The 18,544-nt window shown below is 42.1% G+C and overlaps 1 long non-coding RNA gene across 1 annotated transcript in view; it reads left to right on the top strand.

The window, feature by feature from the left end:
* The window catches only part of LOC143271642 (uncharacterized), a 39,657-nt gene extending 21,606 nt beyond the window's left edge, over positions 1 to 18,051 (top strand). The window contains exons 2-3 of the long non-coding RNA XR_013048847.1: positions 11,011 to 11,084; positions 15,349 to 18,051. This is a non-coding gene — a long non-coding RNA (uncharacterized LOC143271642). The remainder of the gene's footprint in view (positions 1 to 11,010; positions 11,085 to 15,348) is intronic.
* Positions 18,052 to 18,544: the final 493 nt, after the last annotated feature.

Genomic DNA, 18,544 nt, shown 5'->3' with positions numbered 1-18,544 from the left:
TTAAAATTACATTCTTGCTATTTTGTCATAATACTCCAGAGTGCAGCCTGGGAAAAATGACATGCTTGTAATAAGAGTAGATGGAGTAACTCTGCCAATCTCAGATAATAAATTATCTCATGAACATTCAGATTAAATGTAAGCAGGATCATTTGAAATAAGTGGTAGATAAATATGAACAAATAAAAAACAAGCATTATTTTATGATGGTGCTGGGCAGAATCATTTAGTTGAGAAGATGAATGAGTTAGGTGCCCAGTTTAGATACGTTTTTCATTCCTTCCCTGTGGTTGAGCTACCACAGGCAATTGGAAAGATGTGGATCAAGTGTGGGTGATTCAGCATTGTCCAATTTATGGAAGGAAGATGTCCAGGACCCTAGATATTCTGGAGCCATCATATAGTCAATTCATTCCTCTAGTCTTGCTGAAAATTAGATGGTATTGCTTCCTAATTTAAACCACTAAGTTGAGTTAAACCATTAGGCAGAGTACTCAGAGACACACCCAAGTCCCCACGGCCAGATTTTCTAGCTATCTAATTATGTGCCATGTTGTATTACATTCCATATCATATGCCTATTCACATGTACATACACAAACACAAGTATGTTTTCAGTGTAGAGGAAAGAATAGTAATAAGTGTGAGATGGGCTCTTGACATCGCAGGACTGTCCTGTAAATGAATCAGCCCATTAACAACATTGAGCATCTCAACCTCTATTTCATCCAAAAACAAACAAACAAACAAACAAACACCCTTCACACTATTTTTTTTTGTATATCTGTGAACCAGAACTTAAAAAAAAATCCAAGGTTGGAGCGAATGCAAAATTTGAATTCTTCTAAAAATGATTTAGTTGAGTAGTATGCCATAAAGACAAAGAGTGCTTTGCTTTCTGGCAAATTAAATGGCCATGGCAAAGTAAGATACAATGCATTGTGTGTGTGTGTGTGTGTGTGTGTGTGTGTGTGTGTGTGTGTGTGTGTGGTATGCACAAGTTTGATACATATGTATATGCATTCCACATCACAGGAGCACTTTGAAGACTGTCTCACTGAGATCTATGACCTGTGCATTCCATTCCAAGTTCCTTAGGTTGGAAAGAAAAGAAACACATCAACAAGGTTATGTTGAAACAACACTGAGATAAATTTTTGTAATAAAATAAAATTGCAATAAAACTGATAATCTCCACTCAGTCAATATCATTTTGTGGGCACTGGTTTGGCAATAAAAACAACAGATAGATGTCGAGATACTTCAAGCTGCTTGAATCCACAGACTTCAGCTTTATATAGGAGATTAAATAGTCCCTGAGAGATTGGCGGTCACCCACACTACATTGATAGGCATGAACTGTAATTGGCCAAGTCTAAACTGTAGACAGCACTTCTTACAGGCACATTTAGTCAAATGACTAATGTGCTAAAACCATCACAAAACAAAACAAGATATAAGACACCAAACAAAAACTCAAAACAAGGAGAAGAGATTCTGCAGTGCAAATTGTTTAATTCTATCAAGAAGCCACTCTAGAAAGAGTTTCAATCTCTGAAGTCACATAGCTGGTAGATGGCAGAGCTGAGATGAGACTCCTTGGTCCAAGGCAGGATAACCTTGCCGCAGAAGCTGCCACCCAAGGGAAGTTTCTTCTAAATTTCTTTTGAAAGTCTTTTGTTCCTGTCCTTCATTTTTACTAATAGCACTGTGTTTCTACTAGTGGGTGTGAGGATCAGGCAGGCATAAGACGGTTAACTAGGGGCTTGTTTATTTTGCATAATGAAGAACACTAGGAAGAATAACAGATGGTAAAAAAAATACAGAACAAGAGTGGGGTGGGGTCCAACCCAGGTCAAGATAATGATGGGGCTCTTGAGGAAGCAGAATCTGAGCCTGTCCTGGTGGGTGAGAGGGCATCCATTATAAGCAGAAGAGAAGCTGTGTGAAAGTCAGAAGCAAGGACTGACATCTAGGCAGGACTGACATATGCAGAAGAGTGGACCCTTAACCATCCCATACAATCAATAGTTGGTATTGAGTTGTTTCCAGCTTGGAACAAATATGAATAACACTGTTATAAAAATTCAAGTAAGGTTTTTTATATGGAACGAAGAAAGAAAGAGATCCCAAGCAGCTGAAGAATGAGGATGACCCGAGGCCTGGCATCCAGGAGGAAGGGAGATGGGTAAGGTCTCGAAGGGTCTGGTGTGGATTCCTAGGAACTACCTTGACACATACTGAAATGTCTGTCTTGTCATCCACAGAATAGCAACAGTATTAGCAGAGGAAGAAACCTCAAGTCTTGGTATCCAGTTTTCCCTTAGAATTCCGACTGAAGCTTTCAGATCTGTGGCACTGCTCACAGAAAGGACAACTCTCACAACTTTGTAAGGGACAGGGCGCCAGGCTCTGGTACTCCATCAGGTCTTACTCTCTAGGCCACCAGGGGCCCCCTTGTCACCTGTTGCCTGGGAGCAGTAGTTGGACCCATCCCATGTCACCTTTAGTTTTGTTTAACAAGTTTGCTCCCTGATAGCCTCCCCTCTTGGGTTTTAAGTGGCATATAGGATCGCTCAGTCAGTTCCTACACGAGACAAGTCCTTGGCTCATAAACTCTCATTTTTGCAGTTTATACATCTAAAAGATAGGACCTTTGTTCTCATCCCTTTAATCATCAGCTAGGCTGACCTTCCCTGGGTGTCTTGGTCTGTACTCCGGCATGGGTATTCCTCAGTACAGTTATAAATGGCGGTTCTCTTCCTGGGCAAGGCTACAATTGCATTAACCATCTGGCCTCTGCACAAGGGAAAATGGAACCAGGCATCTCAGAAGAGAAGAAAGGAGGAGGAGATTTTTTTCCCTCTCCTCTGAGTGAGATTTTGAAAAAGGCACTTTTTTTCTCTTTTTCTTTTGTCAAATTAAAGTGTCAAGAGAAAGCTGTGTGGATGGGGGAGAAGAACTGCAAGGAGAAACATTAGCTGTTACTGAATCACGGAAAGGGGTCCCCAGAGTAAGTCCTCTGTGACATGGTAGGAACCTGGGCTGAGTGCAGAGGCTGGCTCAAGCTACTGTCATCTAGGACTGCAAACTTGGTGTGGGACCAAGAAGACTGAGTAGTGATTGCTTTGTTTCCTTGCTTTCTGGAACTGATGGATACATGTTACTGCAATTTCTCTCCTAATACACGTCTCTCCTGCCTATCTGTCTGTTTCTCTCTATGTGTCTGTCTCTGTGTCTCTCTCTGTCTCTGTCTCTCTGTCTCTCCTCTTTCTTGTTTGTTTTTGTAGTAGTTGGAGAGTAGACATAGCCTTGATCGTCTCTAGATCACTCTGTGCTGACGTCAGTATAAGTGACCTTTACCAAAGACAGCCCCAGCAGTCCCAATCAGCGACAAAGCCGAGGCAGAGGTGGCAGCTGTGGGTGTGATGAAAGCCACAGAGAAGTGCAGCAGAGTCTTTTCAGGGTCCCCTCAGAGCTGCAGGGTGGAGCAGCCCACTCGTGGTCCAATCCTTCCCGTCAGAGAAGCCAGGCCACTAAGAAGATAACAGAAATCCTCGAGATAAAACTCTAAGCTTTTCGGGAGCTGGGGCTAGGGACATGGGGAGTTCTCCAAGCCTGTGCTGGGTTTGGTGGGGGCAGGGGCACAGACTGCAACCTTTACAGCTGGTGGTAAAGAAGCAGACCTTGGGGACAGGAGGGCACAATAGGATGGGGGCTTCAAGGCAGGACACCAAGCTTTGAGGTGTGTGCCACAATGGAAGTGGAATCAGAGGTTGTCTTAGGTAAGTCTTAGGTTGTCTAGGGACGGCAAGAGCTCATTTCCTCTGGCTGGAGCAGCTAGCAGGTGGCTAGACACCTTCTTCAGTTATCCCGGAAAATTGCAACGGAGATTCACTTTCTTCAAAATTCATTCATTTTTCTGGTGACTAATGTTACTGTGCTGACTGGAACAACTGTGTTGACTTGTTTAGGTAGACCTTTTTAAGCAGTGTATCAGGCAGGCAGGGTTTGCGATAAGCACTACTCAGGTTGGGGTCTCCCACTGCACGGCCATGATCACCAGTCTTAATGCCCTCATAAAGGGAGAAAAGATCCTTGCCACGGATCTGGGGGAACGAAGGGATCGAGACCCTTCTCAGACATCCATGCCCTAACATACAAAGCTCTGGATTCCCGTGAGAAGGTGTGTGCTTTTTTAGCTCAACGTCTTCCGGCCTGGAGGGAACAGTGATTCCCAGTGCTATAGCTATGGTAGATATAAAACTACATTTTCTGAACGTCAGAAAAGCAGCTGCTGTGAGAGTCTTAGAAAGGAGGGCGAAGTGTTTTGCCTGGGGCTGGTCACAGTGCATCAGGAAGCTGACTTCCCCTGGCAGGGTTCTCCAGGCCCTCTGGAACACAGGCAGTGCAGCAAACCTCCCATTTCTTTTTGGATCTGGCTCTATGATCGTGTTAAACCTGATTTAAACGCTTGTCAGGGGGCTTGGCTTTCGTTAAACAAAAGCTGGTTGTTTTGTTTTCCTGCACACCCCGCCCCCACTGTGTTCTTTTTTCCTGGCGTTTTCAGCAAAGGAAAGGTGTTTCTTACCCAGCACAGCCTGACTAGGTGCGCTACAGTCAGGCAGAGGTGGCATTTCCTATCTACAAGGGAAACCCTTATTTGCTACCAGTAGCAACAACTCTTGCAGAGAAGCCAGGACATTCCCTGCAGTTCTGGGTTTCGAAAGAAAGCAGTGTCCAGGGACACGGGCTGCTGGAATTCAGGTGGTTGAGGTTTGACGGCCCTCTAAAATGGGTCGCTGTACTTCCAGCTCACGGCATAGGAATTTGGCAGAGGAGGAATACAGCTGAGCTCTCTCTGACTTCGCCTCTGCACCAGCTGGGTGTGCTGGTTTTGTGATTTGTAAGTTGGTTGTTTTTTATTTGAAGTTGATGGTAACTTTTATCCACTAGGTGGCGCTACATACTTTGTTCTCTGATGGATCCTTACACTTGTCTCTAAAATACTTGGTGTGGGTGGGGACTGGTTAATAGAGTATAGATGGCCTTCTTTTCCCTTCCCTTGCTGTTACAAGTATGGACTTGGGCTGAAAAGTGGATGGAGAAAGGGCGTTCTGTCAGGATGGGAATCAGAGGGGTGATGCTCTAGGATGTCCCTCTTTAGAAAGCTGAAGGTTGTTAGACTGGCTTCTGACGAGGTTGACTTGCTAAATGCACAGAAAATGGAATCTTACTAATCCTGTTTCTTAATTTTACTTATTAGTTTTGTTAGATGTTAAATAGCCACTTGGAAAAGGTTTTGTGTGTGTGTGTGTGTGTGTGTGTGTGTGTGTGTGTGTGTGTGTAGTAGTAGTAGTAGTAGTAGTAGTAGTAGGAAGTATTTAGCCAACAACTTGGGAGAGAAGAATTTCCTCAATAAGCATCAGTTGTTGTTACTATTTGTGATTTTATTTTTCATACTTTATTTAACTTGGATAATACCTACTGAGAGGCAGCTTAATATTTTCATATTAAATGTGAGATCTTGTTGCCATTATTTTACTTAATTTCTGAGCTGCCTGCCCTTTGGGTCCCTGCATACTTTAACCTTCTCCACCCTTGGTGTGACAGTATGTCTTCCCTGTAACATTGTCCCTCAACCTTTGCTGTGTGTCACCTGGGAAGAGGGAACCTCAATTTAGGAATTGCCTTGAACAGGTTAGCCTATGGGTAAGTCTATAGAGTATTTTCTTAGACAGTGATTGATGTAGGAGGGCCCAGTCCTCTGTGGGCAGGACCATGCCTGGGCAGATGATTCTGGGGTGTATAAGAAAGCAGGTTGAGAAAGTCATGAGGAACAAGCCAGTAAGCAGTACTCCTCCATGGCAGACTTTAGTTCCTGCCTTCTGGTTCCTGCCTTGAGTTCTTGTCCAAGCTTCCCTGGTTGATGGACCTGTAAGGGACATAAAGTTGGGTTCAGTTGGTGTTTTATCACACCAATGAAAAGCAAACGAGATCATTACCTCAATAACACCAGAGAGGATGGGGAGCCCTAGTTGAGGCAACTCCCTCTCAAGTTGAGCAAGAAATAATAGGCGGTTCTTCCATGGTGAAAATGACCTTCTGCGGCACCATGCCAATACACCACACAGTGAGTGGTCACATGGTTGCTGGATAGTAAGTGCTCTGGGGGAGTGTGGCAGCCTAGTTGAATCCAGCTGCAGTGGTCAGGAAGCTTCCATCACCCGCTGTGTGACCATGGGAATACTAGTTCACGAACCAAGTATATCTAACAGTGGTGACTTTCACTGATTGTTATGACATCTCCCTTTGGGCTGAAGTAAATGAAACTTCGTGTATTTGGCCATTTTTAAATTAGAAATCTGGCAATCATCCATGGTTCAAGCTAATAAAACTTCTGTATTTTAAACTGGGCACATGCTTAATGGAACCATTTTCCTAATATGTTTTTAATTCTGAGGAACTTCACTCCTGATTCCCTGTTCACACTGCACATCCCTCCAAATGGTGGGGAGACAGTAAAAAGGAAAAAAAATAAGCCTGATGTTGGTTGGCACTGTAAAAAACCTCAGTTTTCTTCCCAGTCTAAGATGCTCCTTCATTGCTGTTTTCTCATTGGAAGAATGACTCTCCTTCACTAGAAACAACTGGCAGATGTTCCCCACCGAACTGGCTCCGTTTCTGCTGGAATGCTGTGCTGTGGTGTTCATAATCCACCTGCAGGGTTGACTTGCCCACCTCCCAACCCCCAACTCCAGACCCAGGAACAGCTTTCCCTTCCTGCTGTACCTGTTCAAAGTGCACAGACTCTCTCTCTCTCTCTCTCTCTCTCTCTCTCTCTCTCTCTCTCTCTCTCTCTCTCTCTCTCTCTCTCTCTCTCTCTCAGTTTCTGACTTGAACACAGGTGGATGAGGTTAGCCTTGTAACCGATACCTGACTCTCAAGATAATGTTTCCACTAGGCAGGGAACAATGTCATTGTCTTAAGAGAGCTTTTGGTTTAAGAAAACCCTTAAGATCCATCTGACAATGACAATACCTTAGCATTTAATAGTCACTCAGCAAGCACTTCCCTAATGTTGATTATATACTGGGAACCTCTGACCGCTGATTCTTCATAGGATGTATTTATCGAATCATTCTTCACAACTATCATCTGAGTCTGTTGCGGAGGAAAATTAGGAAATGCAGGAGGAGGGTGTTAGAGCATGCAAAGGAGGTTCCAAAGGTGGCCTCTGCACAGGAGGGAGTGTCGTTGGCGAATTGCATCTGCTTCAAATTCTGCCTCACTTGACTATGTATGCCAATCATTGAAGGGTAAGGTGGGTATATAAACATAAAATTTTATACCAATAGATCTGATTTGTATTGCATTTATTTGTGTGTGTGTGTTTGTGTGTATATATGTGTATGGATCCATAACTGCACACACACAATGTGCAAGGTCAGAAGACAGAATTTTGGAGTCAGTTCTCTCCTTACTATGTAAATTCTGGGACTGGAACTTGGGTTGTGAGACTTGGCAGCAGGTGCTCTTCTTGTCTGAGTCATATTTCCAGCCCCAGGCTAAGATGCTTGTGGAAATCTCTAGAAAAGAGGAGATCAGTGCTATAGTCATGGCCACAGGTCAAATCTCTTCAAGATTGCACTCTGGACATTCCACTTGGCTTGTTTAAAGCCTCAGTTTCCCCATCTACAAAATGGTGACCTAATAGAAGTTATTTTGTGGCGTTGTGGCAGGAAGGAAGAAAATGAATAAAAATATGTAAACATGTAAAATAATGTCTGATAGGCAATGGAATCTATGTAAATATTAGCAACTTCTTGTTTCAGAGAATGTCTCAAAATTTCTAAATTGTACGAGTATGTGATCGTTCATGAACTGTGTCCTGCAGGTGCTGTGGTCTCCTAGGCCTTCCCTGAGGTCACCTGCATTCCCCATCCATATTTAGTTTTGGATGTTCTGAGATTATTATCAGTACTGGAATGTGATGGGTTTATTAGCAACAGGTTTCTCTTGCATGCCTTGATATTCAATTGAAACCTCTCCCTTGATCCCAGTCCATCTTTCCTCATCAACATGCATTTGCTATGCTACTGCTTTTTTCTTTCTCTGTCTTCACCTCTTCCTGATATTTACTGAAGTACAAGCTCAGTAAGGCAAACTCTCCTGGAGAGAACTCCCCTGGGCTCGCTTACAGAATCAGAGTCCTCAGAATGACACCAGCTGCAGGAAGTATGGGCCTGGTGCCCTGGGCTTTCCACAGAACTTTTCATGAATCCAAGCTGAGGCAAAGCAAAGAATATACTTTCTGAATTAGAAAGATTGTTTCACCATTCCTTTTGAATTTCCTCAAGGGCTTTAACTTACGAGATGGACAGACTCACAACGCATCACTCATTCTTTATATCAGCATTTATAGAGACATGTTAGGATGTAGGGGTTGGCTATACACATGGTTCACACTGGGACTCTGGAGAACCAGAGATTCTAGCTGAATTTGGGTTGTGCATGCATCCTGGAAATGTGTCTCTTGCTTTAGCATCTCATGATTATGTGATTTGGTTTGTTGTGTGGGTCATGTTTGCACTTTTCTTCTCTTCCGTACCACCCTCCCACTCTGGAGTCTTTTAAACCCCCAAAGGAGAGACAGATGTTAACGCTGAGTTCTACGAGACAAATTACTTTTATGTTCACTGGTTTTCATAGTTTTTCCATGTATCATACTTGTTGGTTGGCTTATTTATATCAGGAGATCATATGTATTGCACAGTCGCGCTGATTTTTAGCATGCTGAGAAGTTATGTTCCACTTAACTTTTCCTTAAACAAAATCCAGTGATGTTTTGTTCCTAACTCTGCTTATTAGTCTTATGTCAACTTGACACAAGCTAGAGTCATTGGAGAGGAGAGAACCTCAACTGAGAAAAGGACTCCATAAGATCAGGTTGTAGGCAAGCCTGTAAGGCATTTTCTTAATTAGTGATGATGGGGGGAGGCTCAGTCCATTGAGGGTTGTGCCATCCCTGGACAGGTGGTGCTGGGTTTTACAAGAAAGCAGGCAGAGTAAGCCATGAAGAGCAAGCCACTGAGCAGCACCCCCAACCTCCACGGCCTCTGCATCAGCTCCTGCCTCTAGGTTCCTTCCCTGTTTGAGTTTCTCTCCTGACTTCCTTCAGTGTTAGGGAAGTGTAAGCCAAATACACCCTTCCTCCCCAAGTGGATTTTGGTCATGATGTTTTATCACAGTGATAGTAACTCTAACTAGGACACTGAGGTATAGAGTAGGGAGTCAGCACCAGTTTTATTCTCTCATAAAACAGATTAGTAATATAAATGTTGGAAGAATCCAGGTTCTGAGAGATAATATAAGAATTGAGTAGCAGGGTGGGTAGGAGATCTGCATGCTGATTTATGAAAACATAACATCAGCTCAAACAATGGAGTGGTATTCTTTACGGACTCACTTTTCATTATAGTTGATCAGTTAGATTTCATCCTTACACGTGTCTCAGATGGTGCCTATTACGACACCAAGATGTCATCATGTGGAAATATAAGCCAGTTTACTGTTCTTTGTTCTCTCTTCTTCTGCTTGCCCACACAACAACCTTAAGCTGAAAAGTCACTGATGCGCTATTGACCTACAGCCTTGAACTATAAAGAGACAGAAGGGCACTGTGGCGGGAGGCAGCCCTGGTGCTGATGGTGGAAGAGTTACTGGTCATTCAAGTAACAGGTGGAGAGCCTAGTGATTCCATGCATCTGTGATGCTAATGATGTAGTAGCTCATGGAATGAGAGTGTGGACCAGCAAATTCCAGCTATGTCCACTCGTGTGCACATGGACATTTGGAAAGGAGGTGGGTTTGTCTTCTTTTGCATGGTCAGAGCCTACGACAATGAAGTCACAGTAGCTAGTGGCTTACTTAGACTGTGCTGAGAGACCTAAAAGCAAGGAAATAGTGTTCCTTCCTGCCTAGTCCAGTGTACTTCCAGTCTGTTGAACAGTGGGATTAGGCTCGGGTAGGCAATAGTTGATGGGCTTTGTAGTTTTTTCCCTAGTGAAATCATTTGTTCATTTCCTGCCTTTGGTGAAACTTTGAACAATGTGGACTCAGATTTCATCTTGTCTAAACAAAGCTGCCATGCTGCTGTTCCTACACAAGGACACACCTTTGGCATGTGGCTCAGTTTCACCACAAGTAGCACAAGCCACATTCACAGAGCTCTTGGGCCCTGTCTCTCAGTCCACATCCCCCCTCTGCACATGTCACATCCCACTAGTGCGAAACCATCCCCCGGTTTACAATGAGTTTGAAACAAGCTTGATCATCTAATTTTTTTCCCTCTTAGAGATGATTTCCAGCATTAGGAAGGACGTGGAGAATTTCTAAATTCTAAATCTGAAGCATTAATGTTGAACACTGCTATTTAGCCTCAGGAAATTCTTACTTTCGGTGCCAAATTAAACTAATTTACACTTACTAACTAACTAAACATTTTCTTAGCATGGCTCGATGCTTACATTTTCACCATAATATTATACTTGACAGCCTTCTTAGTGTTTTATAAAATTGTGTAAGGAGTGAAATGTATGAAGCGTTGCACCCTGATTCTTCATGGCCTCCTGCAGGTTCATGATGCCAAGGTTCTAAATATACTGATGGTAACTGCCAGCAGATGTTATAAACTGTCCCCGTAGATGGCATATCCTGCTGAGCAGAATGTCATTATCATGAGGCACATCCTGAAACATGGCGATGCAGGTATGATCTTCCCGGAGCATTCCTCTGTGTCTGTTATCTCTCATCCCTCAACCCAGCAAGATGCTGTGTGCAGTATTCTCTAAACAAAACACATAGACAAATTAAGTCAATTATAGATAATACAAAGGGGGCATATTTTGTAAGCTTCTTTGAGGAAGTTTACCCCACGTCTATTTTTTTTTTTCAATATGTTCTCTCTATTCTCACCTACGTTCTAACTACAGGCTCGTTTATTCACAGAATGGCATCTGTCCAGACTGCCTAGTGAATGGGAGCCCTTTGATGTCTGTGTAAGCATCAGGAAGTTCATTCAGGTAAACTTGGAGGTGGGACTTTAATTGTGTGCTTGTTCCCAGCTGTTCCCCTGGAAAGCCAATGTCTTGATCAGGAGTTTGGAAGGAGTAGAGGACATTTTAGGATGAAGATTTACCTGGATGGCAATAAGCCATTCCATGCTGGACCTGAGACTTGGGATCTTTCATTATCTGTGGGAAGTTTAGCATGATTTCTGACACCTGTGTCCCCTGGAACTCAGACACCGTGTCCCTCACGTATTGTTCCACACCTCGGCCTGGCTTTGTTAAGCTGGGCCAGTGCCATGTCTATCATAAAGACAGTAGGGAGTGTCTCACCTATATTGGTGATTTGAGTTTTTGTCCCATTTTCTAGGCAAGATTTCAAACTTTTAATTATCCACTTAGCAAAACCCAGATGTCCTATTTTAAAGACCTATTCCCATTAGGGAATTTTCATTTCCAAGCAACAGTTGGATGAAATCCTAGCATTTTACTACATCCCATTTCCAGTACTTTAGTTTTACTTTTTTCCTGAGTAAATAGGACTATAAACTTTTAATTCTAAAAACCTATTTTAGGTAGAACTGGGAGTCTACCACAACCTACTACATTGAGGCTTTCCATCTAAGCTCCGAGTGGCTCTTTTCAAAATCTCTTTTAGCATGCATTTGGTTCATAAACCTTCTTGGGGCACTAAGAGGATAAGTGACTTTCAATTTGAAAACACATTACAAAGTGTTCCATCTCTTACAGTTTAAGGAACACCCTGGTCAAGGTCTCACAACATTTACCTGACAGTGATTTTGATAAACGGATTCATCACCGTGTTGGCAAAGGGCCAGAGTGAGATGGCTCTTGGATCAGTTTCCTGCGGGCATGTGTATTGGCAGAGAGTGTGGGGCTTGTCTGACCTTGTTTACACAGGCTCTTTCCCCAGCTGGGCTCATTCAGAGTCTACACTTCCACGGCTTATCTTCACTGACCAAACCGGAAGCTTTAATTACCCATTGATGGTGGTCCGCATCAAAAAGCTATTTTCCAATTTTGAGAGAAAATGCATAGGAATTTGTATGTGTTATTCTGGTGTGTATGTAAAAATAACGTGAAATTTAGCTTTAATAATCACGATTCACCTTAAGTCAAAGAAGAAATTATAAATAATTAAAGCCATTATTTCAAGGTGACCTTTAGATGACCCAGGGGATGAGGTGTCCTGCTTGAGAAGGACATTTTTAGGCTGGGATATAAATGTTGACTCTCAGCTAGAGACCATGTATTGGCATTTCATACTTTTCCAAGAGCCATCACAGCCATGTGGGATCACAGTATTTTTTCCTACAAGTGGAAGTATGCTCAAACATGGAAGGTCTTGTATTATTGAATCATAGGCTTCTCAAGTCTGTGTGAGTGACATCCTGGGAAGCATGCATGTCTAGAAGGCTGGAGGGGGAATGCATAATGCTTTATAACCTTAGATTTGCCCCATGTCTGTGCTTCAGTTCTGACCTCCCCTTTCTCAAATCTCCTTTAGCTTCAGCCACTTGAACCTTCTGGTGGGTGACACACCCATACATTTTGTCCTTGGGGATTTTGCACTGGCTGTTTCCCTATTCAACACTTCATTTCTTTCCATATTTCCTATACTTGCTCCTTAATTTTTCCATCATCTGTCACTGTTTCAGAAGGTATATAGGTAGTCTGTCTTGTATGTTTATGGCTCTTTTCTTACTGTCTCACAACCTACACGTGTGGTGGTTTTAGATTCATCTTTTTCCTCTCTCTGTCTCTCTAATGCTGTAGCCTCAGCCCTCAGTCCAGAGCCTGATATACATTAGATGATTCATAAATCCTTTGGGAATAAATTGCTAAAATGAAAACTAACAATTCATAATCAAAGACAGATGAGAGTTATTAGCATGCTGTGCATTCTCAACTCTTCTAACATATACTGTATTTATAAGAAAAGGGATATTGGAAGATTTTGCTCTTTTTTTGTGGTGTGATATGTAATGTATTCTGTGATAGAAAGGTAGGGATATCTTGGAATGGGAGATTCTACCTATGTGGATTGAACCTAAGAGAAACTTGTAGAAAACTGAAAGCCTTTTTGCTATTTTTTCAGATGTCAAGGCTTTTTGATGTGGATGCTTAAACCCAGAGTAGCCTCAGTTAGTATGGCACTCTAAGAGTCAACAGCCTCATGCTGCAGCTTTTATGAAAAATGAGCTTTGATGCTAGAGGCAATGGCTGATTTTTCATTTATGTCATAGACAAAGCCATCTTGATTCCTCTGATCCCGGGCTTTGCCTTCCTGCTTCTGCACATGCGTCTCTACATGCTTGCCTTACTGAATTCTTCTGCTCATGTCTAGTACATCTCTTGTGTGAAAAAACAATGCCAGAGTTGCCATTCTGCCCAGCTGATGATATACCGTCATTGGGCTAGATCTTCAGGGAAGTCATGATTTATCAAATAAATGACTTATTTGGAAACATGTTTATTTTCATGGTATTTCATCTGTAGTGTGTGTTTTCTGTTAAGTATATTTTAAATGATTGGCAACATGTGGAGAAGTTATATATAATTTTAGATGTATGTTCTGTATGTCTTCATTGTAAATACCCAAATATTTGTTCTAGAGGCATGACTTTTATTGCCTGTTTAGTATTTGGCACGTCTGTCTATCTATCATCTATCTATCTATCTATCTATCTATCTATCTATCTATCTATCTATCTATCTATCTATCTATCTATACATGTATCTTGAAAATTATACAGAAAGTGCAAAATATATGAAGAGTACTATTATTTTTGTATGATATGCCTGCTTTTGAATGTGACATCTGGCACTGTTCTTTCTGCCCTGCTGAGAAGAGAAGCACTGTCTGATTAGGTGCTGTGATGATGTTCTCACTGACAGATTCCCCGACACACAGGCAGAGGGATGGGCCATCTTTAGCTAGCATGTGCTTCCATCGTAATGTGTTTCTTTAATTGTCCAATTTGTTTTATGTTACCAGGTGGTTTTGATTAATGATCCCAAACAAGTGAATTTGTGTAAAGAAGACAGAAAGAATTATAACTCAGATGGTTGCTTTTAGGTCAGAACAAGTTACAATAGAAATGCATAATCTTGTTACTGATGCAACATTAATTCCCTCCATATTGAGAAGGAAGAAGTGCCTAATTAAAATTCTAACACCTCCCTCCCCCCCTTTATCTTCCTTCATATTAGCAAATATCTCCAGTGCCAGGAGTGAAATCTTTCCATCCCTTGACATGGTGGATATTCATAGAAATAGCCTGAGTGATCCCAAGTGTGATGAGCAAGGTACATCCTGTTTCTGGGATCTTCCCTAGTGTCAAGAAAACAGGTGGCACCATCCAGGCATGCATCAGCAGGGCAGAAGCCTCAAATCTGTGTGCCTCCATTTCTGCAGTTTTAAAATTATTTTACTTAAAGATTTTCTTTCCTTAACACAGACACTGTGCTTAATATGTGACAAGAATGTCCTAAATATTTTACAAACATTGCCTCTTTTCTGCTCCTCCCCTTTCTTCTGCCTTAGTCCCTGTTCTGTTACTGTGAAGAGACACCATAACCACAGCAACTCTTATGGAAGAAAACATTTGACTGGGGCCTGTCTTAGTGAGAGTTTATATTGCTATGAAGAAACAGCATGACCATGGCAACTCCTATAAAGGAAAACATTTAATTGGGGCTGACTTACAGTTTCAGAGGTTTAGTTCATTACCATCATGACAGGAAGCATGGCAGTGTGCAGGCAGACATGGTGCTGGAGAAGGAGCTGAGAGTTCTACATCTAGATCTGAAGGCGACAGGAAATGAACTGTCCCACTGAGTGTGGCTTGAGCATATATGAGACCTCAAAGCCTGCCTCCACAGTGACACACTTCTGCCAAAAAGGCCACACCTATCCCAATAAGGCCACACCTTCTAATAGTACCACTCCCTGTGGTCCAACCATTCAAACATGTGAGTCTATTCAAACCATCACATGGCCTACTTATAGTTCCAGAGGGTTAGTCTATTACCATTATAGCAGGGAACTTCCTCCAACAAAGCCACATCTGCTCTAACAAGGCCACACCTCCTAACTGTTCTAATCCCTATCAAATAGTGCCACTCCCTGATGACTAAGCATTGAAATTTGTGGGACTATGGATGCCATTCTTATTCAAATCTCCATACTCTTGAATTAATTTGGTTCTTTTCTCTCTATAAAATCCACTCACATATTACAAATTTCTGATTGCAGCCCTTCTCCCAAACATTACTCAAATTCAAATAGTGACTAGATTTGTCACAGTGAACAATGAAGAGTCTGACTGGAAAGCTGGGGAAAGTCACTGACGTTGCTGCTGAATCAAAGAGTCACTGGTGTGTGCTGGTAGGTTTGCGGTGCTCACCGGGTCACATATTTTCTGACTGTTTTACTCTTACTAAGGAAAGCTGAAGCAGACTGCTTGTACCCTAGAGAAAAGAAAATAGTGCTTTGTAGTCATACATGAGAACAAAAAGCATCTGCGACCTCTGAAATGAAGCATTCAATATGTGCTAGTCCTGCAACAAATGAGTTAAGAATGCCTAATTTTTAATGTGGAAATTGTGATAAATATTTGTGACAGGAAAACATTATTAAGTTCCAAACAATGGAAGAATGATATTCATGCCAAATCTGTTATTACGGTGGGAATAGTAGACGGCAACAGTGGACTCTGAATGTGTAGATGAGGTTGGATGAGGAGTCTTTGCTCCTTAGGACCAGTGTTTCACACAATTCTCAGTACACAGTAGGTGCTCACAATATATTTGTTGAACAAATGGATCAATCATCAAATTGGTTTCTGAAGGTTAAGAACTATTAGCATCATGGAGCTAAGCTGCAATAGAACGTGTGTCCTCAGTGCACTTTAATATTTTCACTGGTATCTAAGAGTCAGGGGAGGGATCACAGGGCGTAAAGAGCGTTGGCACTCAGGGGAGGAAGGGATGGTTTATTGTGCTTCCACAAAGGTCAGCGCTGGGGAGTATTAATTGTAAGGGAGACTAAAGAACATTTGGGCTGAATGTCAGGGGAAGTTTTTGAAGAGAAAAATGTGTTAAACTACATAACAGAGCCAGAAGCAGGGACCCCAGGGAGTCAATGGGGGTCTCCATGGAAAAACAATTTAGAAAGAAAGTGGGCAAAGTCCGGGAGAAGTTGGGATGGACTCGCATGCCTTGGGGGTTGGGGCACTAGCAGAGCTTTGGGATTTTTGTCTTGCTCTCTGTTTTGCACAGCTGCACTGTGAGCTCCTCAGATGCAAAGCAAAGTCTGCATGTGTGTGGTTTGAGAGAGGGTAGTTTTGCAATTTGGAGGATCTTACAATGACACAGGATGCTGAAAGGGTTAGTGTGTTGGGGAAATTAGGCTACACCAAGGCAAGGTTCTGGGAGGGCAATCGGGAGGCAGATGACTCATACTGACATGCTTTGAAATGGTGTACTTATCAACTATTCATATGATTAAATATAAATGTCTACAACAAAGGACTGCAATGCAACTCTAATTAGAAAAGTGAATTAGTAAATTCCTTTCAGGTCTATGATTCTCAGAAAATTAAATTTGTGGCCATTGATGCTACATAGCTTAAAAGTACTCACAATCTCTAATGTCCCCTGGAGCTAAAAATCCTCTAAAATCAGCTTACATAATGAAGCCTTTGTTACAGCTCAGGCTCACTTATATTATATAGAGTGCTTTGTACTGTGTATTTTGTAAGTTAATTTTAAAAGTTGAGCTATTCTCATGTAGGAACTGAAACAGCAGGTCATGTCATAGAACTGTTTTATGGAATGAAAATAGTTTCAACTAAATCCCCAACACAAATCTGGAGAATGGTTTTTGGCACCTTTTTTAAGGTTAACTCAACCCAGAACAAATCTGGTGTCTTCAACTTCCCGGTGCTACTAAGTTCACTTGGCACTAAGAGAATCACTTTAAAAGAAAGAGTCCTAGCTCTCTTCCCAGTATAGCCTCCCAAACTGGAGACAGAATTGTGATTCATTTTGGAGAAAAATGGTATTTATGGAAAGAAACAGGTGTCATTGGTCTTATAGATTTGGAAATTTGAGGGAGGGAACAAATGGGAGGTGAGAGAGAGGACAGGTAGAGAAAGGGAGAAAGGAAAGATGGAGGGGAAGTGAGAGAACTCTGAATTGCCATTTTGCGTTCATAGTATTTTTCTGTTGGTTTTAAGAAGTCTGAATTTGCTGTGACACCAGCTAAGCAAGTACATACACTCCTGTTACTTATGTTTTAGTATGAAAAGAAGCAAGTAAGATGACAAACTATTGCAAGCTGCAGTTTAGATGGTCTGACCTGAAATACAGGTTACATGGAAGACCCAGACTAAGGCACTTATGTATTCCCAGGGTGGATCCTAGAGGAGCTAGAGAGAATGACTCCATGGGAGAAGTTAAGGGAAAGTCAAGGAAGGAGAACCCTTGGGTCCAGACTGCCTGCTGCACAGTTCCCCATGGGTATCTCAGAATTAGTGCTGCTCCTCGCTGCAGCAGGCATGCTAACTGGACCTGCCCGGGGACCTGAAGAGAGCAGCGTCCCTGACCTCTTTAGGCTCTTCCACACCATTGCAAAAGGCACAGCAGAGGAAGGAGCTGTCTGCCCAGAGTCCCAGGCACAGTTCTCGAAACTGAGAAGTGCTGATTCCAAGGAAAGCTGTTTTAGTGGGATGGTGGCTCATACCTTTAATTCCAGCACTCAGAGGACAAGGCCAGTCTGGTCTAGATAGCAAGTTCCAGGCCAACCAAGGCTACACTGTGAGACCGTGTCTCAAAAAACTAAACAAGCAAACAAGAAATAGGAAAGAAAGTCCGCTTTAACAGACACACAAATGGTACTCACAGGAAAAAAAAAAAATTCTACAGCATAGAAAAAAATTCCTGTTTTTCCTCTTAATCAGAGCAAACTTTACCTTGGATAATTTAAGTAATTTGATTATGAAAAGGTAATCATAAACATGCTGCCTTTGATGAATTTTGACCTTGTTCTCATCTTTATCACATTCAGTTAGTGAATGATAAAGATTCTATCAGATGAAGAGTGGTGACAAGTCTGTGATAGTCCCTCACTTCTTGATGAATTTTTAACCCTGTGGATGAAACTTTTTGTAATGGTAGGTTCTCTGTGTCCCTTAGGTCTGCTGATGGCTTCTGCTGAAAGGGTGCCTTCTAATAAAGTCCACGTCTTCTTAAAATTATTAGTAGCCTTTACCAATAACTCTAAACCATGAGAGTAGGGACTTCCAATCTTCTCCAAGACAGCTTATGCTTTTTCATTTGGAAGGATTAGATGACCTGGTTTTCATTCTGAATTATATTTTACAGGTTATTATTTAAGTGTTCAAAGACTGTCAAGTTCCCTGGAAATGTCACTTTTGTATGAGAAGATG

The sequence above is a fragment of the Peromyscus maniculatus genome, chromosome 2 (assembly GCF_049852395.1).
Source record: "Peromyscus maniculatus bairdii isolate BWxNUB_F1_BW_parent chromosome 2, HU_Pman_BW_mat_3.1, whole genome shotgun sequence".
Taxonomy (NCBI): Eukaryota; Metazoa; Chordata; class Mammalia; order Rodentia; family Cricetidae; genus Peromyscus; species Peromyscus maniculatus.
This window is presented reverse-complemented; position numbering and strand designations above follow the sequence as displayed.